This window comes from Pogona vitticeps, chromosome 2 (genome assembly GCF_051106095.1).
Source record: "Pogona vitticeps strain Pit_001003342236 chromosome 2, PviZW2.1, whole genome shotgun sequence".
Lineage (NCBI taxonomy): Eukaryota > Metazoa > Chordata > Lepidosauria > Squamata > Agamidae > Pogona > Pogona vitticeps.
The window spans coordinates 201,949,771-201,977,466 of record NC_135784.1 but is presented as its reverse complement, the minus strand read 5'-3'; the positions used below and the strand labels follow the sequence as shown (position 1 = coordinate 201,977,466).

The window sequence follows — 27,696 nt, the reverse complement described above, 5'->3', positions numbered from 1 at the left end:
GTTAAAAGGCATTTAAATTATAAATGTTTCAGCTTCTTGTTGAAAACAAAAGGTACAATCCTGCAATCACAAGCATTTTTAAATTCTATTGATTTCAGAAGATCCCCTTAATTTGGTGGGATTCAAAATGCTTAGACTTGGTTGGATTCTACCCAGAATTAATAATTATTTTAAGTTATAGATAGATAGATACTCACGACAATGACTATACTGTAGAGTTCATTTGACTCCCCATAATTTTTAACTTCAGTTCTTGTTACTGCTATGCACCATCAAGTTATTTCTGATTTACAGTGACCCTGTGCATTAGCGACTTTCACATTCTTAGCTAACTGGATTTCTTTCCAACTGTCAACATTCATATTTGTTCTACTTTCTACAAACTGTCTGTAACACATTTATAGCACACATTAGCCACAGAAATCTACATTAGAAGCTCTATGAATGAGCAAATTCCTAAACATACATCACCAGTTGGCGAATATGTAAATCAAATGGAGTACATAACTTATTCTAGTGGATGGGGAAGCTGTATTCTCTCTGTCAAAACAAGACCGGGAGCAGCTTGTGGTACTCACCGTAAATATCTCTTCCATATAAATAAGCCAGATATCTCCTCCATAAATCATTAAGATCAAAAATTAAAGCTGAAGAACACCAGGAAATGTCACAGTGCCAAAACATAATTTAAATAACATATCTGATTAATTTAAGGTCCATATATAGAACAGATTTGCATTACTAAACTTAATTGACTGAGAGCCAAAAGAACTGTAGATTGAAACCAGGGGTCTTATTAGGGAAGGAAACAAAAACAGAATTTCCATAATGAAAATAACAGAAAAACCTAGGTGAATGGCCAATGAAACTCTTGATATTAACAATGACAGATGAGGAGAAAAAGGAAAAGGAGGCAGAAACAGAGACAGAACGCTAAATGCACCTTTCCAGCAACTGGAATGAAGAGACAAGGAGAGCTATTAGCATATTCACTGCAAAGACACGGAAGAAGACAACAACAGAGAGAAAACAATATATCTCTGCCCTAAATTCCAAGCAATTGAAGAGAATGTTAACCCTAGAGATGTGATGCAGAAAGATTATCAAGGAATACTGTATATTATCTGACCAGGATAAAATAAAAGATGGAAACAGAATACTGTAGAACTGTATAGAAGGATGCAAGGATGTGAGAAGCAGGCACCAAGAACATGGAATGAGAGGCTGAACTTGTTGCTCATCAGACAAGCTTCATGCAAAGCCAGGTGACATATATCAGTATACATGATACAGAAGTGTCAAATGGACCTGTATGCTGACATAGGGTGATGAGCTGATTGTGTGTGTCAGGTGCCATCAAGATGATTCTGACTTATGGCACCCCCCGTAGGGTTTCCATGGTCTGTGAGCTACTTTAGGAGTGGTTTTACTATTGCCACCTCCCATGAATTTCCCTGGCTGAGTGGGGATTTCAGCTCTCCTGAGTCCTGGTCTGACATTCTGTCCACCACACTACACTGACTAGACCAGACCTGGGCAAAGTGCAGCCCGCGGGCCACATAGGGCCTGAGAGCCGCTCCTGTCCGGCCCGCCAGTTATCACTCCTGTCCAGCCCACCTGTCGCCACTGAGTGAGCCGCAGCAGTAAGCAAAACTCACGCGATCCGACACTGGGATCTCGTGAGTTTTGACTGTTACTCTTGAGCCACAGGCTGTGGAGCCTGTGGCTCAAAAGGCCGGAAGCCATCCTTGTGCAAGCAATGTGATGACGCATCACGTTGCCTGCACAGGATAGAAGATTATCCGAGAGGAAGGCCATGAGGGAATGGAGGACAGGTGAGTTAGCTCAGTATCAAGGGTTTTTATTTCTTAGCCCTCCTGCGGTGAACTAATTACAACACTCACATAGTTAACTGCCTAAGAAGTTTAGGGAGTTAACTATGTCAGCCTTGTAGTTCGTTCACGACAGGGCCTCACCCAATGGGGGCCTATTACTACCCACCCCCGAACACAGTTCAGATTTTTCATGTGGCCCCCTATAGAAATTAACTGCCCACCCCTGGGTTAAAGGCAAAGGTTCCCCTTGACTATTTTTGTACAGTCGTGTTCGACTCTAGGGGGCGGTGCTCATCCCCATTTCCAAGCCATAGAGCCAGCGTTTTGTCCGAAGACAATCTTCCGTGGTCACATGGCCAGTGCGACTTAGACACGGAATGCTGTTACGTTCCCGCCGAGGTGGTCCCTATTTATCTACTCGCATTTGCATGCTTTCGAACCACTAGGTTGGCGGGAGCTGGGTCAAAGCGACGGGCGCTCACTCTGTCATGTGGATTCGATCTTACAGCTGAAGATCTATAGACGGAGGCTGTAAGATCTGCAACACCACCCACATCCTACCACCCCGGCTATGTATATGAAGCTGATTCGGAGAAGCTCTTGCGTTGGTTTAAATGAAAAATTGAAATGAAAAGCCTAGGAGACATTTCCTTGGAATCTAAAATTAAAGAGAGGAAGATGGAAATTTCTCTTCTCAGTCAAACTCAGAGGACTAATGTAATGGCAGAGTACTTAATCACAAAGATACATATGCAGGGGCTTCAGCCATGTCAGAGCCAACACTTGCAGAGCTGCTGTAGGAAGGTTGCAGTACCTGACGACTAACATATTAGTCATAGCTAAAGCTGGAGTCCTGTGTTGAGAAACTGATTCCATGAGCAAGAGAGACTGGAGAGCAGGAAGAGGGTAGCCAATATTTATAAGTAGAAGGCAATGCACTTCTAAAGCGAAGACTGAAAGCTACAGACATTCGCAAACTAGTGGCTTACGTAGAGGCCGACTATGTAAGTAGCTGAGCCAATGACACCATGAATCACAAGTTAGTTGGCGAAGGGGGGCAGGTTGTTCTGTGGAGGTGGGCCAATTAAGCTGGACAAGCACAAAACGAAGACACAGCAGCATTCTCATCTCTTCAAGCAGGAGCATATGTCAGCTACCCAAGCATGTCCAGAAGTCATTCGGTTGTGTCAAGTGTTAGAAGATCTTCCCATTTATTTCTGACATGAAAAGCTCTACTCAGGAATGTGTTGAAATGTTTTAAGCAGGAATATAATAACAAGATGCTCCAAGAGAAAATAAATCTTGATGGATCCAATTAATGTAAAGAATGTCTTTTTTTAAAAAAAAAATTATTCATAGAATACATGGCAATAATTTATCCTTGTTTAAGGTGAATTACTGCTGGGTCTCCTTCTTACAGGGTCTACGGAAAGGTAAAGTCCCCACATTTTTCCACGCTCCAGCTTTGTTCTAGAAAAAAGTCAATGTTAGGCAGAACAACAGAATTTCATGAAATGTGTAGATTATCCCTTTACCAAAAATCCTGAAGAGACAGCACCTTTGAGAGTTCCTCAGGAATTCGCCTGAGATCTGAGACTCTAAACATTTCACGTCTGATCTCCACTTACTGTATTGAGGGAACATGATGAGAAGACCGCTAGCTGACATGGGACTCATGGAGAAAATTCTCCCATGCCATGAAGTACTCTCAAAGAGCAAACCAAACTTTTTGTTTTGTTTTGTTATTAAAACTTAGTTCTCGCTGAGGTGCTAAGCCTGGAGGGTGTCTAGGGCTCAGCTGCTTCAGATGGCTTGTGGCTGGCCACATGCTTGAATGCTCCTCTGTAGAAAAAAAAAAGAAAAACCAAGTTCCACAAGTTGAAAAGAAACATGTCATGGACAAGGCTAAGCAAACAGGTTCCTTTTCTCCAATGGTTACTTTTCTAAGGGAAGAGGCAATTTTCAGACAGTAAGAATCATTCAGTCATGCCAGCATCCTTCTGCAGAGTAAAGGAGCACAGCTCAAGACTCAGGTTTACTATCTCAATGAGGAGAACAAGGTCTTCCTTCCCCCTTCATGAATGCACAGAATGGCACAGATTTTCACAGTATTTTGCACTCTAGCCATCTCCTATTTTGCTTCATAGCTCGTAGTTCCTGATCATACCAGTCCCCTGGCCAAGCTCTGCGCTGGAGAGGGCATTTAGGAGTGATCATGTTTACAGCCCTAGTGGCGGCGGCAAGCCAGCTGTCCACCAGAGCTTCAACAGGGGCACCAGACAGATCAGCTGGAATCCCTCTCATGGTATCCTGGAATCGCAATGGATCCAGTAACCTTCAAGGGCGGACCATTGAAATAGGTCCATGCTCCCTGCAGGGAGGGAGTGCCACTGAGAGGTTACATTTTATTAGGTGGTGTTCATTCAAAACACGTTTATAAATCTTGTTCTTCTGCCTGTTCCTTCACTATCTCAATGAGAGATATTCACCATAGTCCCAGTCCATGACAAGCAGTCTAGATTTCCCATAATGAATAGAACTTATGGGGCTATGTTTAGGATCACAGTCCTATTAAATTGCCATAGAGCCAATTATGGCAGACAAATGTTGACCTGCTTTCAGAACAAAATGGTAGCAAGAGCATAGGAGCCACATACAGTATGTTAGTGATCAGAACATGGACTCTTACAAGAACTACACATTTGGGGATGGCAAGTACCTGGAAGGGAAAATATGAAGAGCAAGAGCCTGGAGAATGTCTTCATTATACTAAGCTGACTTGCACAAATTATGACACACTAGCCTAAAGGCAGGTTACCAGCCATGTATTAAAAGTTGCCAGAACTTCACAGCCTTCTGAAGTCTGATACCTTCATGAGATGAAGACACCAATTCCATACCTAGAAACAGTGCTACCTCAGGTGGTAAAAAATATATGATTCTGAAAACAAGTAAAAAGAAAAAGAATGAGTGTCTTTGGAATCATCAATGGCAGGTAAACTACAGCTTCCTTTCCATGTCTTAACTTCAGATACATAGGTAAAAAAGATCATGTTGCTGGGGCACGTTGAGATGCATATTTGTGAATGGTGAGTATAATTTATATAGAACCTGTTGTAGGGGAGGCTGGGACTAGGCAAACTGCTTATCTTCTTAATTTACTGCTCAGGTACTAGCTGTTAAAAGGCAATTTCAAGGTCCCTCCTCTCTTTTTTAAAGTATTTTAAAAGCCAACAAAATGGGAACTCCAAAAAGTAAAGAACAATGATGTACTCAAACCAATTTTCTATAGGCCTCAAAATCTCTAGCCTGCTCCAGAGGCATCTCAGAATACAAATCAGCTAAATCTCCACTTATTTGTGATCTCAAAGCTATCATCCCTTCATCATCCTTAATTTCAAAGTTCCAGCATGCCCTCTCAAATGATATCAGGAAAGATTCAGGGCAATCTCCTTTCCTATATTGGGGAAATTTCTTTAGATCAATCTTTGAGAGATTTCCCTCACTAGAGTTGTTATTGTTGTTATTTTTGAGAAGCTAATTCTAATTGTTTCATCTGTATTTTAAATTCCATTTCTCTTTGTCTTAATTCTATTTGTCTGGCTTCAGCTCTCCTTTTCTCTGGCCCTTTCTTTCTCCATTTCAAAATCTATTTCCTTTTGTTTTGTTTTTTTTTCTTGCTCATATGCCATTTGTCTGGCCTATTGCTCAACTTTGTAGTTCCTGAGCTTTCTCTTCAGCTCTAGCTTTTTCCAATTCTAATTGGTTTTTCATAGCTAGCTCCTCAGCTCTGGCTTTTTCTCCAATTTCTAATTCCCTGGTTCTTTATTTGATCTCCAATTCTTTAAGCTTGAATTCCTGATGTAACCTCCATTTTTCAAAATCCTGGGAGCCTAGATCCCTTTGTCTCTCTGAGGCACCCTCATCAGTCTCCTCCTGTTCCACTGGAACTAGAGGGTCTCCATTTTCCTCAACTTCCTGAGGTAAACTTTGTGCCTCTTGAGGATCAATTATCTCCATTACTGGCTTTTTAGTTCTTTTGGGTGGCATATGTATGTAATTCCTGGATAAGAGCTGGTTTCTATTGCTGAGTTAGTCAGGCCTCTTTTTAAAACACTTTTTTGCTGCTGTTTTCTTTTTCCAGTATTTTTCTGGGGTACTATGTAGCTCTCAATCAGCAGCTAAAGATGGCTGAACTTTTTCTGGCACCACACCAGCCACAATGTTTCTTGGTCTGAGACAACCTTCTTGCCTCCAGACACAAAACAAATTCTATTTTCAAGCCTCTGCTTTTTATTTTCCTATCACCTCAGATCTGCTCTGACCCTGGCTTCTACTTTTTATCCACTAGCGCTCCCTTCTCTCAGAGCCTTGGGTTTTAAGCTAGCCACTGGGTCTCTCAAGGTAAATAAACAGGAATTTTCCCTTAGAGTCATTCCCTATCTGTAGTCCCCCCAGATCTGGGATCAGAAACCTTGCCACTAAGCTTTTCCACAAAAGCTCTAGCAGGTCACCTACTTCTTCACCACAGACCTCTGACTAAAAAGATACCCACAACTCAAAAAAAATTCAATTTCAAGCTCTGGCTTTACTGAATTGTTTCGTATCCTGCCGCTGGACATCAATTGTGGCATTCACCCTTGTGACACCTGTGTGTTTTGCCCTCACAAAGGCTCACGTCATGTTCTCCTCTCGCTGGCACCAGTGGATTACCTCAATCCACAATTTAAATGACATTTGTCAGAACACTTGTCTTGTGAATACAAACAGAACTTATTTATTGAAGTGAGGCAGATTTAATAATAACAGAAGTTCTTCAGATAAACATTGTACACAAGCAAATCATTAACAGTTCTCTCAGTACATACTTTTTTCTTGCAATATCCTTACCACCTTCTCTACCTATTTTCTTAACCAGCCTTATCACTCAGTATCTGTTCCCTCTCTCTCTCTGACTAACCAGCCCTTATCTCTATCTGGATCTCATCCCAATCTCTATCTGGATCTCATCCTTATCTCTATCTGACTCCTCCTCCACCTGCCAAGCCTTCATATATCTGCTGACTCCACCTCTCCAGTCCTCTCATAGGCTCATGCAAATTAGCTTATGACTATGAATGACATGAGTGATGTGGGGTGATCGTCACAATGGGCCTATAGCTGTAATGGAGGACAATACAGTCTGTATTAAGATAGCTACATTGGAGAAAGTAAAAGGCAGGTCAAAGCATATTGACATCAGATTTTGCTATGTCAGAGAGACTGTAAAAGCAAAACAAATAAAATTGTAATATTGTCCATCATCACAAAACCAAGCTGATGTTTTCACGAAGCCTCTTACATTCCAAAATCATAAAGAAGCAGTAGAAGCACTTGGTGTTAAAGAAATGAATGTAATAAAATAAAAGTATGCTAACGCAATTGTTAATTAAGGAGGGGACTGTTAGGTCTTTAAGAAGAAGAAATGTAATTAACAATTGGTTAGTGCAAGTGGAGTTACTGAGTCACTGCCTATGTGACAAGAAGGACACAGCCATGTGGAATTAACTACCATGAGGTGAACCACTAATTTGAGTGGTTGGAGGTAGTATAAATTAAGAGGCTGGTTAATGTGCCCTTCACAGTTCTATTTTGACTGTCATGCTTACATTCTGTCCGTTTGACTGCTGAATGCCTATGTTTATGTTCCTGTGAGCACTATGTAAATATGTACAGCAAGTAAATATTCTCTACACTTATTCCTGGAGTCTTCCTGTATGCCTTACTATGCTGGAGCTTCTGGTCCAAACCTTCATAAGGAGAAAATCTTCTGCTGTGATTTTAAATGCTAGCATCATATCTTTTAGCCTTTTGTTTCTGTCCATGGGGTTTTCTTGGCCAAGATACTGGAGTGGCTTGCCAGTTCCTGTTCCAGGTGGATCACGTTTAGTCAGAACTCTCCACTATGAGCTGTCCGTCTTGGGTGTCCCTGCACGGCATAGCCCATAGCTTCTCTGAATTACTCAAACCCTTTCGCCACGACAAGGCAGCAATCCCTGAAGGGGCAAGAGCACTAGTATCTAATAAATTCTACTGTTACCCAATCATTATAATGTATCTTGAGTGACAATAACAAAATTAACAAAATGTGTTTGTTCCAATAATTTTTTGCTGTTTGACGTAGATTGCTCTTATAATAAATTCTGTACAGACAAAAGCCCAAGGTAGCTTAAATTTAGATAAGGAGAACACATTAAGAATATCAAACATTTAAAGGCTGGAACGCCATTTTTATAACTCTGGAAAGATAAATCTCATGCATTAAAGATATCTTTTCTGGAGTGGGATTTCCCCCAAATTACAAAATGTTAGAGAATGTGGCCACTCTAACAGTTTGAATTTCAAGAGCCAGCCTGTGTGGCCTTGAGCAAGCTGCAGAGTCGCAGGGTGTCCCCTGTAGAAGGGAAGGGTAAAACACTTGTGAATATTCACCAACTTGAAAATCCTGAAAAGGATTGCCATAAATCGGAAATGACTTGATGACACATGATTATTTATTATTTAATTTAAACTGTTGAAACACTGGGGACAGCCTCCAAGAATGGATTTGTGGTTACAAGGAAAATGAATTCATTGCAGTTGCTTACTGATACTTATTTACTAATCCATGTAAAACAATTTCTCAGACACTGAGGCCACAATTCTGCACCTCCATCTGGTTGGCAGAACTGGGCTTTGGTTGGGAGAATGCGGTTGTTTGAGGAAACCTGGAGCAGCCTGCCTGGGACCCAGCCCTGTTCTGTAGGGCCAGCAAAAAACCCTTCACATGCCATGTGTGCTGTGTAGTTTTGTAGGACACAAGTCCTAGCCGGAACAGCAATAGCTGCTTTAGCTGCATTTAGCAGCCTCCTTGATGCCAAGAGGTGGGCTTTGTTCCCTCTGACTCTGTAATTATTAGATTACATGGTTAGCCAGCATTAACTAGGTCCTCTGTCCATTTAGAGCAGTGGTCCCCAACTTTGGGCCTCCAGATATTCTTGGACTACAACTCCCAGAAGCCTTCACCACCACCTCTGCTGGCCAGGATTTCTGGGAGCTGAAGTCCAAGAACATCTGGAGGCCCAAGGTTGGGGACCACTGATTTAGAGAGTCAGTGTGGTCCAGTGGATGCAAGGGCATACTGGGACTCTGGAGACCTGGTTCCAAATTTCCTCCTGGCTACGGGAACTCATGGGGTGGGAGGTAGAACCAGCAAAAGAACTCCTTAAATATTTCACATGCCTTGAAACCCCTGTTAGGATCACTGTAAGTCAAATGCTACTTGACAGTACAAACAAACATGTCCATCGGCCTGGGTCCCCCTTTGTGTCCATTTCCACAATCAGAAGCAGTTGCTACTGGACGGCTACTGGCTTGCCAAGTGTAGTTGGGCCACTTTATGGAAAGCTTCTCCACATCCAACCAGAACAATCTCTGCTATACATAGAACACTGATGGGGGGGGGGGGGGAGATTATATCCCACTTTTTGGCCAGCTGTGCTGGTTTTCTCTTTGCTTGGAGATTTTAAATGCAAGGAACATTCGAAACACACGATCATCCATCTGCTGCCATCAGTGACGCAGTCCCTCCCACCACCTCCGCCCCCTTCTCACCCCACACGTCTGCCTGGGTAGGTTCAGCAGATTGCAGAGGCGGGCGGGTGCAGAAAATGTTCTTTTAGGGCAAGAAAGCCTATCGAGCCATAACTGATCTTCTCGCTGAGAACCCCTGATAAATTCCCAAAGAGCCCCAGTTTAATTTCCTGGAACACAATGGGAAATACTCTTTGCTGTAGAACATCAATCTGTCAGCCATTGTTTCCTCACTGGATGCTGCCAGAAAGAGAGAGAGAAAAAGAAAGAAAAAATGCACAGTTTAATACAACACCCAAAGATTCTCATCCTCAGATAGAGATCCAGAAGGGATAAGGGTGGATGGGAGAAAGGTATATGAAAACTATGTTCTAAACAGCATCTCAAATCAAAAGTACTGCAGCACGTGGAAGTAAACAACTCCCTTTTCATTCAATTTTACAGCAACATTTCCCCATCCTCTCAGGAGCATGTGTGTGAGAGAATAGCTTTTAGTTTTGGCACACTTCCTATAAAATCAATATAAGCTGGCGCTGGGGAATCACTCTGCTCAAGCCACTCACTGGCTGGCTGCTCATTCCGGGCCTCCAAGGCTGTGGACTTATCAGTGGAGCCGTCAGAGAAAGCAATGGGCTCCAGAGAGAATGCAAAGGCTAACAGGTAAAGCATTAAAAAAGGGAACAGAGAGATGAGATTTAGTACCTCAAACCTCTGAGGACTCGGGAGGTGAGAAATTATTGAAACTGATTGTTTCTTATTGTACCTGAAATTTACTAGAGCCCACAAGCCTGTCAGAGCAGCTGCCAAAATCTCGCCTTAATAGCTCAGGGACTGCTGTACTCATGCACACAGATTGCATTTCTCGTGCTCCATCTTTTATTGTTGTTGCTTTGTTGTAAATGAAATTTTCAAACCAGGCTGGATTCAGTGAGACTTCTGTATTTGGGTAGAAAGGGACATCTCATTATCAGAATATCATCGAAGGCAAGAGTGAAAACTGTCTGGTGCTCGCGACATGATTGACCTGCCACTCCCACCAGCCCTTATTTTATTTATTTATTTATTTATTTAATTTATATGCCGCCCACTCTACCCAGAGGTCTCTGGGCGGCTTACAATAATTAAAATTCAATACAATAAAATGATTAAAATACAATTAAAATACAATTAAAATACAATTAAAATTACCATCATCAGGACCCACAGTTGTTATTTCAATTAAAAGCCTTCTGGAACAGGAAGGTTTTGACCTGGCGCCGAAATGTCATCAACGTCGTTACCTTGTCAGCCGAGCGCATGGTGAGCGATGATCCAGTCCAACATCGTCTGGAGGGCCACAAGTTGCCTTCTACTCTGATTTAGGCATTAAATCTCTACATCATCTCCTGTACAGTTCAAATCGGATCTTCTGAGGGAAGCAAGGGCCTTTCTGGTGGCTGCTCCCAGGTTGTGGAACGCCCTCCCTGAGGAGACCAGCTGGGTCTCCCTCGTGTCCTTCTGACAGCAGGCAGAGACCCCTCTGGTTCTAGGAAGGCTTTTAACAACCCAACATTTCATTCAGTCCTACTGTGTGTTTCTGTTTGGCTTTTTATGTGAACCTCTGGTGTGTCTTTTTAAAAACTCCTTTAACATCATTTTCATTAACAGTTTATTAAATATTATTAAACGCTGAACTGATCCCAGAAAGCTTACCCTTTGCCACTGTCTGCTATAAAATCCCAGCAGCTCCTGCCTCAGTGCAGGGCTCAGATCAGAAGAAAAGCCTCCTGGAGCAGAGATAAGGGGACTGGTATTAGGCTTCAATCATTTCTGAATTATCAGGTCCAAACACAGCTTCTATATGCCTGTAAGAAACAGCAGAAGAAAACTTGCAAGTAATAATGTACATGCCAATGAATAATAAACGTTGCAATACTAAAATATGTAATCTTGTTTTTCTCTCTGATACACACATATATACTCACAAGATGTGTGTGCTTCCTGGTCTTCCATGGGTAAGGACATGTTGGTGTCGCATACTGATCTAGCCCCTCCTTTCTCACTAGTGACCCCCGGGTGCCAGTACTCAGGCGGAAGGACTTGTGCATGCGATGCCCTGGGAGGCACACGGGGAAGCCCAGGAAGTGTTTCCTCCTTGGCTTCACCACAGAAAAACTCTTAACAGTCTTACCCCAAGTAATAGGAATGTTCAGGGTAAATTTCCCCACAAGAAGAGCATGAAGGACGTATATGGAATTTTGGTAATATCTGTTTTCCAGTTTTCCAGCCTGTTTTTTTCAGCATGGGATGAGTGCAGAGGCACCACTTTCTCGGTGTTGTGTTCTTTACACCAGTCTTGCAAACACAATGAACAATATCTAGTCATTTTTTTAAAAAAATCAAATAATAAAAACACAGCCTCAGTGGGATGCTACAAAATATATACCTCCTCAGTTCCCTTCACCGACACTGTGCCGAAGCTGCTGTTTCTGGGAAAAATGAAGTTTTTGCATTTTTATAAAGGTAAAGATACCGTTATTGCCTGAGGCAGAAGATCCACAGCACAAAGAAACCAGCCCCACATGTATGCTCTTTAAGGCTCTAAACCAGTGGTTCCCAACTATGGGTCCCCAAATGCTCTTGGAATACAACTCCTAGAAATCCTGGCCAGCACAGCTAGTAGAGAAGGCTTCTGGGAGTTTTAGTCCAAGAATAACCGGGGACCCAAGGTTGGGAATTACTGCTCTAAAAGAAGGTGAGAAGGACCTACATCCTCCTCCAGGAGAACAGCCACTCCTGTCCTCTCCAGCTCGCCCTTTTTCTTTCTAATAGTGCAACTACATGGTAAAATACCTTAGGATTTGCTCTGCTTATAAAACAGGTGAATTCCAAAGTATTTTTTTTTTTACTGACTGCATGATGAAACAGCTGAATTAGTCCAGCCCTTTTTTGCTCACAAAGTTTTTTTTCCCCTCTGCCACTGGAGGGCTTCTACATTTTCAAGCCAGAACTATTCGAATGGGCTTTTCCCCATGCAGTAGTTGTGATACATTCTTAGAAAGGTGGTGTGTGTGTTTGTAGGTGGTATTTTGGTGATGTAGGCAGTTGGGGCATGATATTTAAGTTGGGGTGGGGTGGGGGACTTGCAAAAGCAAAGTACTGTGATTTTATTCTGAGGGATTGGGTGCTAATCTGGAATCCTGTTGGATTGTGTAGGAAGGCTCTTTTCTTGTGAAGCAAAAGCTTCATGCTGTTAATTACCTACTTGACAGGTCTGAATTTGTCATTCAACTCCCCTTCCCATCCATTACTCTTTTTGCTTACTTTTAAGTAACACATGGCCACCTCTTCTGTGGTCATATATGGTTTTAAATTATTTACATGATGAACTATGATGAGATAGGAGGTAATTCTTGCATGTGTTACTTGAAAGTAACGGGGAGAAGTCATGGATGGGAAGGTAGTGTTCCAAATTATGGAATCATGCTAACATGGAAATTATGATGCATTTGCAAAATTACTGTTCAGCAAAATTACTGTACTCTAGACTGTTAAGTATCTTTCCATGTTATTTTTTTATAGAAAGATTTTTAAGAAATGTAGAGGTCTGAAGGTTTAAATGAAAAAGCAGCTTCATAGCAAACTAGAAAAGGATCAGTAGAGGTGGGACCAGAGGAAGGAAAGGAAGAAGGAAAGGCTATAATGTAACTCACATTGCATCCACTATGAAAGGTGAGCATCCAAATCAATCTGCAGCCCCTCTGTGTGCTGGGACATGCTGTCTATAGTTTGAGGGACTGAGAGGGACTTTTCTAGACTGGGATGATTGTCTACTTTTTCCAGTACTAACCAATCATTCCTTACAGATTTAAAATTCAAAGAGAGCCCTGCTTCTCTGCTAAGTGTTCTATTCCTCTCTTTTGTATGGTGGCAGCTGTTGCTATTGTTGATCTGTTTGGTTGCTAGTCTGTGTACAATAAAGAAAGCAGTACTGTATATACAAGCCTTTGATTTCAAGCAAATGTAAGTGCAAAAGTGTTTATTTGTTCTTTCTCCTACAAATGTCTTAGGGTGAATTACTGAAAGTTTAACTATCATGTAATGAGAAAGGGGCAAACTCTGGGGAACTTTCCTCAGTGGATTTATGTAGCACAAAAGAGAATTTTATCAATTCAAAACTCTGTAACAATGTGAGCAATGACTGCAATTTCAAACATACTACAGGCTGTGAATCAATCACAGCAAAGCCATCATTCTAATCCAGCTTTCCAGTATACTGTAGTCACATCCTAAACAGGAATTCAAAAGGATAGCTCCTTTTAAAGATTTCTCCACCCAGTGAGCTAAACCAAACAACCCCTATGGATTACGCAGGCAAGCACTCAGATAGGATGGGCCAATTTCTCTGGGATACTTCTTTGCCTCCCAGGACCTTGTTGCCTATCCACCGAAACTTTTCAGGAGTCAGTTTCTTTTGCTGACTGTTTCACAACTGCAAAATGGCTTCCTTCTGTTGAACACTTAACCAAGCAAATGTGGTGTATGCCACCTCCGGACATCATGGCCTTTGAGACTGTATCTGTAGAAAGTAAACTACAGTATACAGACAGAACTGAGAAAAATTAGTTTTTTACTACAGTGTTCAGAATCTCCCCACCAGAACAGCCATCTGAAGGGGCATGGCTAATCACAAGAAGAAAAACCCAAGACCTGTATACAAAAGTTTGAGAAGTAGATAATTCCATGTATAGATTGCATTCTGCAACACAAGACATTGCCTACAAATTCCCTCAGCAGTCCCTGCCGAGATGTTCCACCTTAAAGCAACATATTCTTGCCACAATAACCTGAAACTGATATTTGTATAATTGGGATATATGGCCCACAAATCCAATTGAAAAGGAATCATCCTCTTTCCTTTAAACTTCTGTTTTTGCTAGGTCTGCCCCCACTTCCATTTTTACACAAGAATTCTGTGTTGAATTTTCCGTTGAGAGCAAGATCTCTTTTCTTCAAGGAGTTGGTTAAGGACAGTGAAATTATTCCAGGAAAAAGATACATGCGATAAGGATTCACAGAAAGGCACAGTCTTTTTGATATGAAACGCAAAGATCTAATATTTTTAGCACAGAAGACTCATCAGGTTCTTGAAGCGCTCAGAAGCATTAATACTAAAAGAACACCATCTCACGTATTAACTCTCCAGGGCAAAGGATAAGACCATAGTCGGAGAATGATGGAAAGCACACAGTGTTGTGGTTGTGCTACTTCTAAAGGCAGCACCAGAAGGGTCTCTGTGAGGTGATCTCAGAGTTCCTTTGGGGAAGGATTTGTTATTGTTCAGGTTGCTGAATTGGTTTTTCAAAAAGTACGTGATGGTAAGTGCAACTATGCTGAGGATTTGCAAAATTTACAACCAAGTTGTCCAGTGCTTCTTCATCCCTGATCCCCTTGTTGTTTTTGTTATTGTTGTTGTTGTTGTCGTCATCATCATCAATACAGTGGTGCCTCGCAAGACGATATTAATTCATTCCGTTGAAATCGCTGTCTTACGAAAACATCGTATTGCGAAATGAAAAGCCCAATGAAATGCACTGAAACCGGTTCAATGCATTCCAATGGGCTGGAAACTCACCGTCCAGGGAAGATCCTCCATAGGGGCAGCCATTTTCGCTGCCTGTAAAGCAGGGAATCCCTCCTGAAAACACAGTGGGGAGCCATTTTGCACAGAGGGCGTCCATTTTAGAACCACTGATTAGCTGTTTCTGAATCATTGTTTAGCGAAAAATCAGTTCCTGAAGCAGGGAACTGATCATCGTTAAGCAAATTTTCCCCATAGGAACATCGTTTTGTGATCGCAAAAGCGATCGCAAAAACTTCATTGTAAAGCAGTTTTGTCGTTTAACAAGGCTATCGTTAAGTGAGGCACCACTGTAACAACAACAACAACAACAACAACAACAACAACAACAACAACAACAACAACAACAACAACAACAACAACAATAATAATAATAATAATAATAATAATAATAATAATAATAATAATAATAATAATAATAATAATAATAATAATAATAATAATAATAATAATAATAGGTACTTAGTTATTACCAACCTTCCTTCCCAAAAAGCAACAAAGAAAAGTCCTAAACTGCAGCAACACACAATATATTATTCAGTGGATTTTGAAGTCACGGCGTGGCCTTTTCTCTAAAATACAGACTAGCACATTCTTCAGTAGCCTTTTTTTTCTTCCCAAAAAACAACAAAGTCCTAAACTACAGCAACACACAATATATTATTCCATGGATTTTCAAGTCATGGTGTGGTCTTTTTTCTAAAATACAGACTAGCATATTCTTCAGTGGAAGCATGAAAATTCAATGAGTGTTTGATACATGTTGGGTATAAATAAGTTATGTAGTCCAGGGTGAGTCCCTCGCAAAAAGGTTTGTTGGAAAGAGTTATTGGGGGGGGGGGAAACAGTTGATAAAGCAGCATCTAAGATTGAGAGACAACTCAACTGTTGGTTTGAATGAAATTTTTCATTCATTGTAATATTCTTGGCCTTCTTAGATGTCATGGTCCTACGCAAAACTGACCTCCGACTGGGACACAAGGTCTACAGAAAACCATGCACACAGACCGGTACCTTCACAAAAACTCCAACCACCACCCACAGCAAAAGAGAGGCATAATCAAAACACTGGTAGACCATGCAAATCGGAACTGTGAAGCTCAGTTTCTCAGTACTGAACTCAACCATCTAAATTGGGCCCTACAGGCAAACGGCTACTCCAAAAATGAAATCACAAGAGCCATCAAACCAAGAAAACAACACCGAATTGAAGAAGAAAAACAGCCACCCACAAATAAAGCATTTCTGCCATACATCAAAGGGGTCACAGACTACATGGGGAAACTTTTGAAAAAACAAACCTACAAACAGTATTCAAGCCCACCACAAAAATACAACAAATGTTACGGTCAGCAAAGGACAGAAGAAACACCCTCACCAGTGCAGGAGTAAACCGGATACCTTGCAGTTGTGGCCAGGTATATATTGGAACCACAAAACAAAGCATCCACACCAGAATCAAAGAACATGAGAGGCACTGCAGACTAAAACAACCAGAAATATCTGCAGTAGCTGAACATGCCCTAAAACAAACTGGACATGAAATTCTATTTCAAAATGCCGAAATACTGGACAACACCATCAATCATTACGTCAGACTGCACAGGGAAGCCATTGAAATCCACAACCACCAGCAGAACTTCAATAAAAAAGAGGGAAGTTTGAAACTCAACAAAACGTAGCTCCCAGCTCTCAAAAATACAGTGTGCAAAAGGTCAGAGAACTCTACCCAGCCACAAGGATTGGGGATCACTACACACAAAAGACCAGCTAATGACACCCATCAACCACAGTGACAGATAATCTCTCCTTCTTATCACAACAATACACCCACAACGAGACACACTAATCACCCATCTACAGAAAAAGACAAAAGCCCATCTCACAGCCATAAATACTCCACTCCCAAGCCAACTACACCAGAGCACAGAGTGCTGTCCTCTGAAGATGCCGGCCTCAGAGACTGGCGAAATGTTAGGAAGAACAACCTTCAGAACACGGCCAAAGAGCCTGAAAAACCCACAACAACCATTAGATGTTGGCCGTGAAAGCCTTCGCAAATACAGAAGTTTGTTTTTTCACAATGGTAGTCTTGTCAGTCTGTTTCATTGTCATCATCATTATCAACAACAAACCAAAAATGAAAACAAGTGTATTGTGCCACCTTTAAGACTAACAAATGTGAGATAAATATCCCATTGTTTCACAGCTACAGGGGAAAATGCAGCATTTTCACATTCTCATATACAAGGATGAGTTGAGCAAGGATCTGCATCCAGTTGCATACATTGATTCCTAAAATTTAAGTTCAATTTTGCATTGTGTTTTCAACCTATGTTTGTGGCTATGAATGCTAGCAAAGTTACCTAACTTTGCAAAGTTACCTAAACTTCTTGTTTCATATGATACATGTACTGTATTTTTCTGTTTATAAGATGACCCAATGTATAAGACGACCCTCCCTTTTCTAAAACCCAAATTTGAAAAATTGCATGATCGCACCCCTTTGGTTCTGAAGCCCTTTCATGGCTGTTTCAGGATCAAAGGGTTGCGATCCTGCCACCCTTTCAAGGCTGCATTACCCACTTCCTAAGCCCCTGAAGCCTTTTCGTGTAGCTTCACAAAAGGCAGGGAAAGCGACTGCCTGCCGTACATAAAACGACCCTCAAATTTTTTGTCTAATTATTGAAGTAAAAAGTGTCATTTTATACACGGAAAAATATGGTATATGTTCTAAACATATAAATGCTACCTTCCTCCCACCAGGGCATTGGTTCCCAAATTGTCATAATAGAGCATGAAGAGATTCAGAGGGGATTTGAGGTTCTACAATGTATGTATCATCATCCTTTACATTTAATTTCTTTTGTTTATGCTATATCTTAATGTAAATTCAATGTTTGTGATAAGAAAAAAAAATTGTGATTATTTTTAATTTAAAACAATGTCCCTTATTTTTTCTGTTTAATTTTAATTATAAATTTTATTTTATTTTTCATGAAAGGAGGTGTGGAGGTATGTATGTGTGCGTGCATACCATCAAGTCAGTTCTGACTTACAGAGACCCTTTTTCAGAATTTCCCGCTAGAGAATACTTAGGAGTGGCCCCTTCTTCTGGGGACACCCTGGGGCATTGCAGGCTGGAAGCATGAGGGGTTTTCAGAAACCAACAAATGTTCATGATGACTGAAAGTGTGGAAACTGCTGCACTAGTATATCAGGCAAAATCCAAAAAAGCAAAACAATACAATACAAAAAAAAGAGGACAGAAACATGTGTCACCTTAACGACTAACCATTATATTTTAATGTGAGTTTTCATGGACACATCCACTTCATCAGACATGAAGAGAAAGGATGAAATGGAATGAAATGTAGATGAAATATTGATTTTACATTCTAAAGGTTCATTGGTTACATGCAGTAGTTAGGCCTATGTTTGTTTTACGGCCCTGTTGTAAAAATACTTCAGGAAGACAGAAAACAGACACCAGGTCTGAGCAGAGATGAGAGCTGGTGGGGAAGGAGAGGGAGAGAAGAGGCTGGAGATGCAGTGAACCTCAAGAGGAGAAAGAAAGAATGAAAGAAGTTAGCAGAGGAATCACGCGTGTCAGTGTAGGGAAATACAGACAGTTTTTACCTTAGAGCCTTGTGATGAGAGATGGGCACGGCAGTAGTGAAGAAAATAACAGTGGCAGTGGATAGCAGGAGAAGTGTTACTTTTGGTAATGGCTTAAGAAACTTAGATTTATATTCAATCCGTTTCTATGGGTGTACATCATGTGTATAAATTTTATTTCAGCTCTTTCCCTCAGTATCCATGATTTGTAATGATTCTGTTCTAAAATACTGTAGTGACTTTTAAATCTTCCACAGAGTGACCTGGTAGACTGAGATGGATGGAGACAGGTTTCTGTGTATTGAGGTTTCTATGCCAGATTTGTGGCCATTGATCCATTTCTGTAGAGACTGCCCTGTTTGTCCCTATGTCGTAGAGTGCAGATTGGCATTGCTGGCAAAAAAATTGGTGTAGATCACATTAGCTGAGGAACAAGTGAAGCTGCCTTTGATATTGTGTGTGGCATTGTTAGGTCCCATGATTGTGTTGCCAGAATAGATACGTGGGCCGAGCAGGATATAGTCCCCCTGTCTTTGATCCATTATATGTACAGTAAGTATTTGCTTGAGGTTGGGGGGTTGTCAGTAGGCAAGTACGGGTAGAACATCCAAGGCAATTACCTGAATGTGCATAAGTTTCCCATTTTTTAAATCTTACTAAGTGGAATTCCAATCAACTCTGCATGTATAACACAAAGGCCAACATCCTCATGCATAGCTATGCAAATGGTGTAACTATTGAAGGCAACTTTTTCCAGTTTAAGAAATCACTGTAGACATCATCAGTTCCATGCTTAACCATATTATGCAACTGCAGTTTTGCTTCATTCTAACATGTCCGAAGAAGCGGATGTATCCACAAAAATGGACAATGAAAAATACCGGTGAGTCAGTCTCTAAGTTGCCACAACATTTTTGTTTTTACTTTTGTCTGGCTATATTGAATCAAGCAACTCAGTATGAAACTGATGTGTCTACCAAGATGTCTTAACTTGTGGAATTTGCCACCCAAAGTTATGCCATTTTTGCTACACCAGTGTAGCTTGGTAAGAGGATCTGGGCCATTGCGCAATTCCATATAAGTTTTTTTCCCCACACATTTGACCTACCTCATTTATTGACCTTTACAAGGTAGACATTCATACATTGCATCATCCATTCATAACTTATTTTTATATCTCCTCTTCCTCCTTTCTGTCTTTCTGGGGAAATCCTATCCACTAAGGCAGCATAGGCACAAATAGGTATTGGTGGGAGGGTGGGTGGGTTTAGTGAGTGGGTTTAAGACCAAAATCCTGTTGGGTGGGCTCTGTCTGTATAATGAGAATGATATAATCAGCGTGGCACGTTACTACTGGCTGAAAGCTTCCTTTTGAAATGCCAGGTGAACACAACTTCACCGCATTGTGTGCCAGCCCTGCAGACCCTGAAATTGCAAAAGGAAGTCTTTAATCAGCAGCAATTATTGTACAAAAGAATTTCATTGCACAGCAGGATTTCATCCAGTGAATATCTGCACAATACTGTCTTGGTTACTAGCCCGACGAGCCCTCCATTGGGAAATGCTGGATGTGACTTATTCCTGATGGATGAGAGACTCTTCATGATACTCAAGTTTTCCCCATCATGCAGCTATAAATGCTAAAGGATCTATTTTCTACCCCATCCTTGAAAACCACAATCTTGTTATCAAGTTTTTAAAAGACAGGGTCTAACTCTAGGTTGATAATATTGTGGAGAGAATGAAAGAATGAGCAACGGGTGACCTTGGGAATAGATGGTGTTAGCACTGTTCATTCAAGAGGTTAGGAGGTCGAAGGGTTTTTTAGCTTCATAAAACGCCATCTAATAAATGCATTTCTCCTTGATCAGCATCTTGTGCAATCTCACAAGTCAAGGAGGAAATGTGACCTTGCCTATTAGCACAAAAGCAAGGCACAGAACAGTCAATTGGAAGGAGCAGGAAAGGGCACACTGGCCCAGCTTGAAGGCAGAGACTGGAAGTGTCAACACAGTGCAGTACAGATTGGGGGCAAGACACACAGCACGACAGCCCAGGGATGGATATTTAAGCAGGGCTTCTGATTAGTGATGGTGTCGTCTTACCCATCCTGCACCAACCACCTTCTGTAACTCCTTTTGGACCTCAAACTGAACTACTGCAAGCAAAAAGAAAGAAAAGAAAAACAGCAGTTTTCAGAGGGCTACACACAGTGGTGCAAAGCAAAATATTTCCTCAAAAACAAAAACCCCATGGGAAAACATCTAGCAATTAATAAAATTCTTTAGCAACCAATGGTTGTTTGCCAAATTGACTCGATCTGATACAGAACTAATTGGTGGTAGTAATTCTACAGCCTATGGCCAGAATTCTGTTACAGTGGTGCCTCGCTAGACGATGATAATCCATTCCACTGAAATTGCTGTCCAGCGAAATCATTGTCTAGCGAAAAGCATTTCCCCATTGGAATGCATTGAAACCTGTTTAATGCATTCCAATGGGGAAGAATCGTATTTGTCTAGCGAAGATCGGCCATAGGAAAGCTGCTTTGCGAACCGCCGATCAGCTGTTTAAATTGCTGTCTTGCAAAGCTTAGGTCCCGAAAACACCCATTTTGCGAGCGTGGAGGGAGCTGTCAAAATCGTCACCTAGCAAAAATTGGTTTGTAAAGCAGGGACCAAACATTGTCCGGCGAAATTCCCCCATAGGAATCACTGTTTTGCGAATCACTATAGCAACTGCAAAAAGTCAATGTCTAGCAAAAAAACTGTCATGCAGGGTAACTGTCTAGCGAGGCACCACTGTACTACGATGGAGCTGGTGAAGCTGCTCGGGTCGGGGCCACCATTTAGGTCACTGGCACCCAGTTACTAGCGCTACTGTTGCCGGTCAAAACAAAAGAGGCCACCCAGGTTGTGATGCCGCAAAAGGAAGGCCTGATTGAACTGCCAGGGGAAGCAGGGCCACGGGACCCAAAAGGAGGGAGATGTGAAAGGGTTGGGTGACAGGGAGGAGTCTTATATATATAAAAAAGGAAAATAGCAAATGAGATGGATAGTGAGGAGTCTGGGAGGTGGACCTGATCAAGCCCCTGTGGGAAGTAGACTGCACCTTCATGGACCGGCCCCACAGATTATTCCAAACTATATATTGGCCCAGTTTGGGTGAGATGATAACCAGCCCACTCCAACGCCGAAGACACGGTGGCGTTGCAAGCACCAGGCTGGGCAGTTCTGGCAGGAAGAGAACTGAGAACTAACACCATGTGGGTAACTGGGATGAAGCATGTCAACTGAGCAGGAACAAGCCAGATAAAACAAGGGTTGAGCACCGTCCAGGGAGGGTGAACTTCCAGGCCTTCCATAGACAACATGGGAAGGCTCAGGTCAGGGCCACAGAAAGCGGGTAGACTGGGAGTTATGAAGTTTAATAAAGGGTCAGGATGAGGCCACCTCAACAGTCAGGCGCCTAGGTTACTGCCTCATAGGTCTTTCAATGTTTCTGCACCAGACCATCATGGAGTGCAATGGAAAATTTTCCAGAATGTCACATTGTTTTAGAAAACCCAGATCATTGTGTATGCATAGAAGCATCCCTTCTGCAGTTATCCACCTATGGAATATGAACTCTTGAGTGAGGCAGATCAAGGAAGCCATGCAACTTCAAGGGTGGAGCCCATCAACCTGGCCTTGTTTCCAGTTTACCTCATGGAGTCCCCACTTTGCATTATCATCTCTACAGCATCTTCCAGCAGTACTTCAGACACATAGTTCTGTAAGTCTAGAACACATTCCTAAGCTTTAAATGCCAGTTGTGCTTTCACATGCATTTTTGAGGTATGTAATTTAAAGTCCAAAGAAGGGCCCATGCCATGCTTTGAGGTAAAAAATCCAGAATGGGCTCCTTGTTTCCTAATTCCTTTCATTGTTCCTTCCTTGTCAGAAGAATTAAAATTCATACTGTTTAATTGCTACAGTAGTCTGGTAGTCCAGATAGGTGGGGTATGTATGTATGTATGTATGTATGTATGTATGTATGTATGTATGTATGTATGTATGTATGTATGTATGTATAAATAAATACATACATACATACATACATAAATACATAAATAAATAAATAAATAAATAAATAAATAAATAAATAAATAAATAAATAAATAAATAAATAAATAAATAAATAAATAAATACTGTACTTTTAAGATATATAAAACAATTATCATTAGTTAGGCATCCTTCAGTCTCGAAAGACTATGGTAGCGTGCTCTGTATGGAGGACTTGGAACAGCGTCTAGTGTGGCTGAGGAGGCCAATTCGAGAGTGACAATCCCTTCCACACTGAAGACAAATCCAATCTGTCCCCTGTCCAGCTCCCTGGTTTTGCTGCTTTAGTGACTTCCTCTTTGCCTCGGCCTGCTGGGCAAGGGTCGCTTCAAATTGGGAGAGCCCGCGATGCAGTGCCTGCCTCCAGGCTGAACGCTCAGATGTCAGGGTTTCCCATCTGTTGAGGTCTATTCCTAAGGCCTTCAGGTCTCGCTTGCAGACGTCCTTGTATCGCAGCTGTGGTCTCCCTCTGGGGCGATTTCCCTGCACTAATTCTCCATACAGGAGATCCTTTGGAATCCGACCATCAGCCATTCTCACGACGTGCCCAAGCCAACGTAGACGTCGCTGTTTCAGTAATGTATTCATGCTGAAAATTCCAGCTCGTTCTAGGACTACTCTGTTTGGGACTTTGTCCTGCCAGGTGATACCAAAAATCCGTCGGAGGCAACGCATATGGAACGTGTTCAGCTTCCTCTCCTGCCGTGCACAAAGGGTCCAGGACTCGCTGCAGTACAGGAGTGTGCTTAGGACACAGGCTCTATAGACTTGGATCTTTGTATGTGTCGTCAGCTTCTTATTGAGCCATACTCTCTTTGTGAGTCTAGAGAACATGGTGGCTGCTTTGCCAATGCGTTCATCCAGCTCGACATCCAGAGAGAGGGTGTCAGAGATGGTTGAGCCAAGGTACACAAAGTCATGAACAACCTCCAATTCTTGTGTAGAGATGGTAATGGAAGGAGGTGAGTCCACGCCCTGGCCCATGACTTGTGTTTTCTTCAGGCTGATCGTTAGTCCAAAGTCTTGGCAGGCCTTGCTGAAACGATTCATGAGTTGTTGGAGGTCTTCAGCAGAGTGGGCAACGATGGCTGCGTCATCTGCGAAGAGGAAGTCCCGCATGCATTTCAGTTGGACTTTGGTCTTCGCTCTCAATCTAGAGAGATTAAAGAGCTTTCCGTCTGATCCAGTCCGGAGATAGACACCCTCGGTTGCAGTTCCAAAGGCATGCTTCAGCATGACAGCAAAAAAGATCCCAAAAAGTGTTGGTGCGAGGACACAGCCCTGTTTCACTCCGCTTCGGATGTCAAAGGGGTCTGATGTTGTGCCGTCAAAAACTACAGTGCCTTTCATTCCCTCATGGAAAGATCTGATGATGTTAAGGAGACGAGGTGGACATCCAATCTTGGGAAGTATTTTAAAAAGGCCATCCCTGCTAACCAGATCAAATGCTTTTGTAAGGTCTATGAAGGCCACTAAGAGTGGCTGTTGTTGTTCCCTGCATTTCTCTTGCAGCTGTCGGAGGGAGAATACCGTGTCAGTGGTGGATCTGTTAGCTCGAAATCCGCACTGTGATTCTGGATACACTCTGTCTGCAAGCACTTGGAGCCTCTTCAGAACAACACGGGCAAGCAGCTTCCCTACAACGCTAAGAAGAGAGATGCCACGGTAGTTATTGCAGTCACCCCTGTCTCCTTTGTTCTTGTACAATGTGACGATGTTTGCATCCTTCATGTCCTGTGGTACTCCACCTTCCCTCCAGCAGAGACAAAAGACTTCATACAGTTCGGTGGTGATGATCTCCTTACAGCATTTCAGCACTTCAGCAGGGATGTTATCCTTTCCAGGTGCCTTGCCGGAGGCGAGGGAGTCCAAGGCCGCTTTTATTTCTGCTAGGGTTGGTTCGCTGTCCAGCTCTTCCAAGACAGGTAGGCACTCAATGTTATTTAATGCTTCTTCGGTTACTACATTCTCTCTGGAATACAGCTCAGAGTAGTGCTGTACCCAGCGTTCCATCTGCTGTGCTCGGTCCTGGATGAGCACACCTGTAGCAGACTTCAAGGGAGCAGATTTCTTCTGTATTGGACCTAAGGCCTGCTTGATACCGTCATACATTCCTTTAATGTTACCTGTGTCCGCTGCTAACTGTATATGAGAGCAGAGCTGGAGCCAATAATCGTTGGAGCATCTCCTGGCAGCCTGTTGGACTTGGCTGCGAGCAGCTCGAAGAGCTTGCAAGTTGTACTCGCTAGGACAGGCTTTATATGCTGCTAGAGCTCTTCTCTTAACCTCGATGGCTGGCATTAACTCCTCTGAATGGGCTTCGAACCAGTCAGCCATCTTTTGGGTCTTCTTGCCAAAGGTGGACAAGGCGGTGTTATAGACAGTGTTCTTGAAGTGTTCCCATCGTTCAGGTGCATTTGCATTAGCCGGACCTGGAAGGGCTTCCTCAAGTGCTTGGGCAAATTCTTTCACTTTTCTTTGATCGCGAGTCTTGCTGATGTCAATACGTGGTCTTCCTTCCTTTTTCGTGTGATATACTCTCTTTGTTCGCAGTTTCACTCTACTACACACCAGGGAGTGATCAGTATCACAATCAGCACTCTGGTAACTGCGTGTGATCGTAATACTAGGAAGGCTGGAACGTCTAGTGAGGATTAGATCGAGCTGATGCCAATGCTTGGATCTTGGATGTCTCCAGGAAACTCTGTGTTGCAGCTTCGTGTTAAAGAATGTGTTGCTGACGCAAAGACCATAATGGCAGCAAAGCTCCAGCACGCGTTGGCCATTTTCATTCATCTTTCCAATGCCAAAACGGCCTAGACAAGTGGGCCAAGAATTGTGATCAGCACCAACTCTAGCGTTAAAGTCTCCAAGAATGAACAGTGCCTCTCTTTCAGGGACTTTTTGGATAGTAGCTGCCAGATCGTCATAGAATTTGTCTTTCACTTCTGTAATGGATGACAGTGTTGGTGCATATGCACTAATGAGGGTTACTGGTCCTGCTGATGAGTGGAGCTGCAGAGACAGGATTCTTTCACTCCCCACAGTAGGTGGAACAATGCATCTCAGAAGAGTATTTCTGACTGCAAAGCCAACACCATATTCCCTGGTCTCAATCGATGGTTTTCCCTGCCAGAAGAATGAGAAGTTTTTTTTCTTTGACAGATCCTGAGTCTGGCAATCTTGTCTCTTGCAGGGCAACAATGTCCATCTGCAGTCTGCTCAGCTCCATGTCAATGACAGCTGTCTTGCGCACATCGTCTATTTCTTGCAGGTCGTTAGGAAAGCCGTAGTCGGGAAAGCCAGGGGTCATTGTCCGTACATTCCAGGTGCCCAGCTTTAGGGCAGGCATTTTCTTACGATTGTTGCATGGTGCACAGTTATCGATCTGCTTGTCGGGTTTGACCCTAAACCCCACGCACCCCGTGAAGTTAACAGACCGTGGCGAGGTAGCACCTTACTGGCTGGGGGCTGCCCAGCTTAAGGCGGGCGGTATCTACCTGGTGAGGTGTAATGACCTCTCCCACCGTCAGAAGTAGCCCCTGGCGTCATGCTCTACGCCAATTGAGCAAGGACTTATAACCGGTAACTGCTACTTCCCGTGTTGTTTCGACGCTGTATGCGAAGCTGGAGTGTCCTCTCCAGAGCACAAAGCCTGGGTAAAATAATATGGAGGATAGGCTGTTACCCAAGCAGCAAATCCCCCCTCTCCACATCACTGAAATAGTCCAGTGGAAAGGCAAGAGCCAGTACAATTGGTTCCAGTGACGTCGCAGGAGTTGGCGGAATGATATAAACTGCCTCCGGGACTCCGGCTCCGGATTTTGCCTCGAGGTTATCTCCTGAAGCCCTTTCCATAAGTGGATATAGCCACAAGGCAGTGGAGGTTTGAAGTCGGAGTTTTCCTTCTCCTAGATGGGCTGCCTTCCAGGGCTGACGAGCCCCACCTACCCGGCCTCCTCTCTAATAGTGTGGGAGTGTTCTATGTTAGTTGTCATTCCAATTTATCAAATTTCGGTAAAGATAGGATTTGAAGATTTAGCAGGCCATTTGACACGCTCTCCTGCTCAGCCTCCTTCAAAGCTAAAACTCTACCTTCCCGCAGGCCATGCATATCTACCATGTTAAGGATGGAGATAGGTGGGGGGGGGAGACAGAGAGAATAAGCCAGAAAAGCCCATAACAACCAGTACCTCTGCTTCCTTCCTAGACAAAACTTCCTGGGGAAATGGAGAAAAGCTCGTGGGAGGTCCCAATTTAACCATGCGGTGGGGGGGGAGACAGAGAGAATAAGCCAGAAAAGCCCATAACAACCAGTACCTCTGCTTCCTTCCTAGACAAAACTTCCTGAGGAAATGGAGAAAAGCTCGTGGGAGGTCCCAATTTAACCATGCGGTGGGGGGGGAGACAGAGAGAATAAGCCAGAAAAGCCCATAACAACCAGTACCTCTGCTTCCTTCCTAGACAAAACTTCCTGAGGAAATGGAGAAAAGCTCGTGGGAGGTCCCAATTTAACCATGCGGTGGGGGGGGAGACAGAGAGAATAAGCCAGAAAAGCCCATAACAACCAGTACCTCTGCTTCCTTCCTAGACAAAACTTCCTGAGGAAATGGAGAAAAGCTCGTGGGAGGTCCCAATTTAACCATGCGGTGGGGGGGGAGACAGAGAGAATAAGCCAGAAAAGCCCATAACAACCAGTACCTCTGCTTCCTTCCTAGACAAAACTTCCTGAGGAAATGGAGAAAAGCTCGTGGGAGGTCCCAATTTAACCATGCGGTGGGGGGGGGGAGACAGAGAGAATAAGCCAGAAAAGCCCATAACAACCAGTACCTCTGCTTCCTTCCTAGACAAAACTTCCTGAGGAAATGGAGAAAAGCTCGTGGGAGGTCCCAATTTAACCATGCGGTG

The 27,696-nt window shown here is 42.8% G+C and overlaps 2 long non-coding RNA genes across 2 annotated transcripts; one reads left to right on the top strand and one right to left on the bottom strand.

Moving 5' to 3' along the window:
- Positions 1-1,982: 1,982 nt before the first annotated feature.
- On the bottom strand, positions 1,983-11,228 carry LOC144586509 (uncharacterized). The gene is made up of 2 exons (XR_013541368.1): positions 11,139-11,228; positions 1,983-9,686 (listed from the first exon to the last, which is right to left on the bottom strand). It is a non-coding gene; the product is annotated as an uncharacterized LOC144586509 (long non-coding RNA).
- A 1,804-nt stretch (positions 11,229-13,032) lies between these two features.
- Positions 13,033-22,689, top strand: LOC144586508 (uncharacterized). The gene is made up of 2 exons (XR_013541367.1): positions 13,033-13,157; positions 17,833-22,689. It is a non-coding gene; the product is annotated as an uncharacterized LOC144586508 (long non-coding RNA).
- The last annotated feature ends 5,007 nt before the right edge of the window (positions 22,690-27,696 follow it).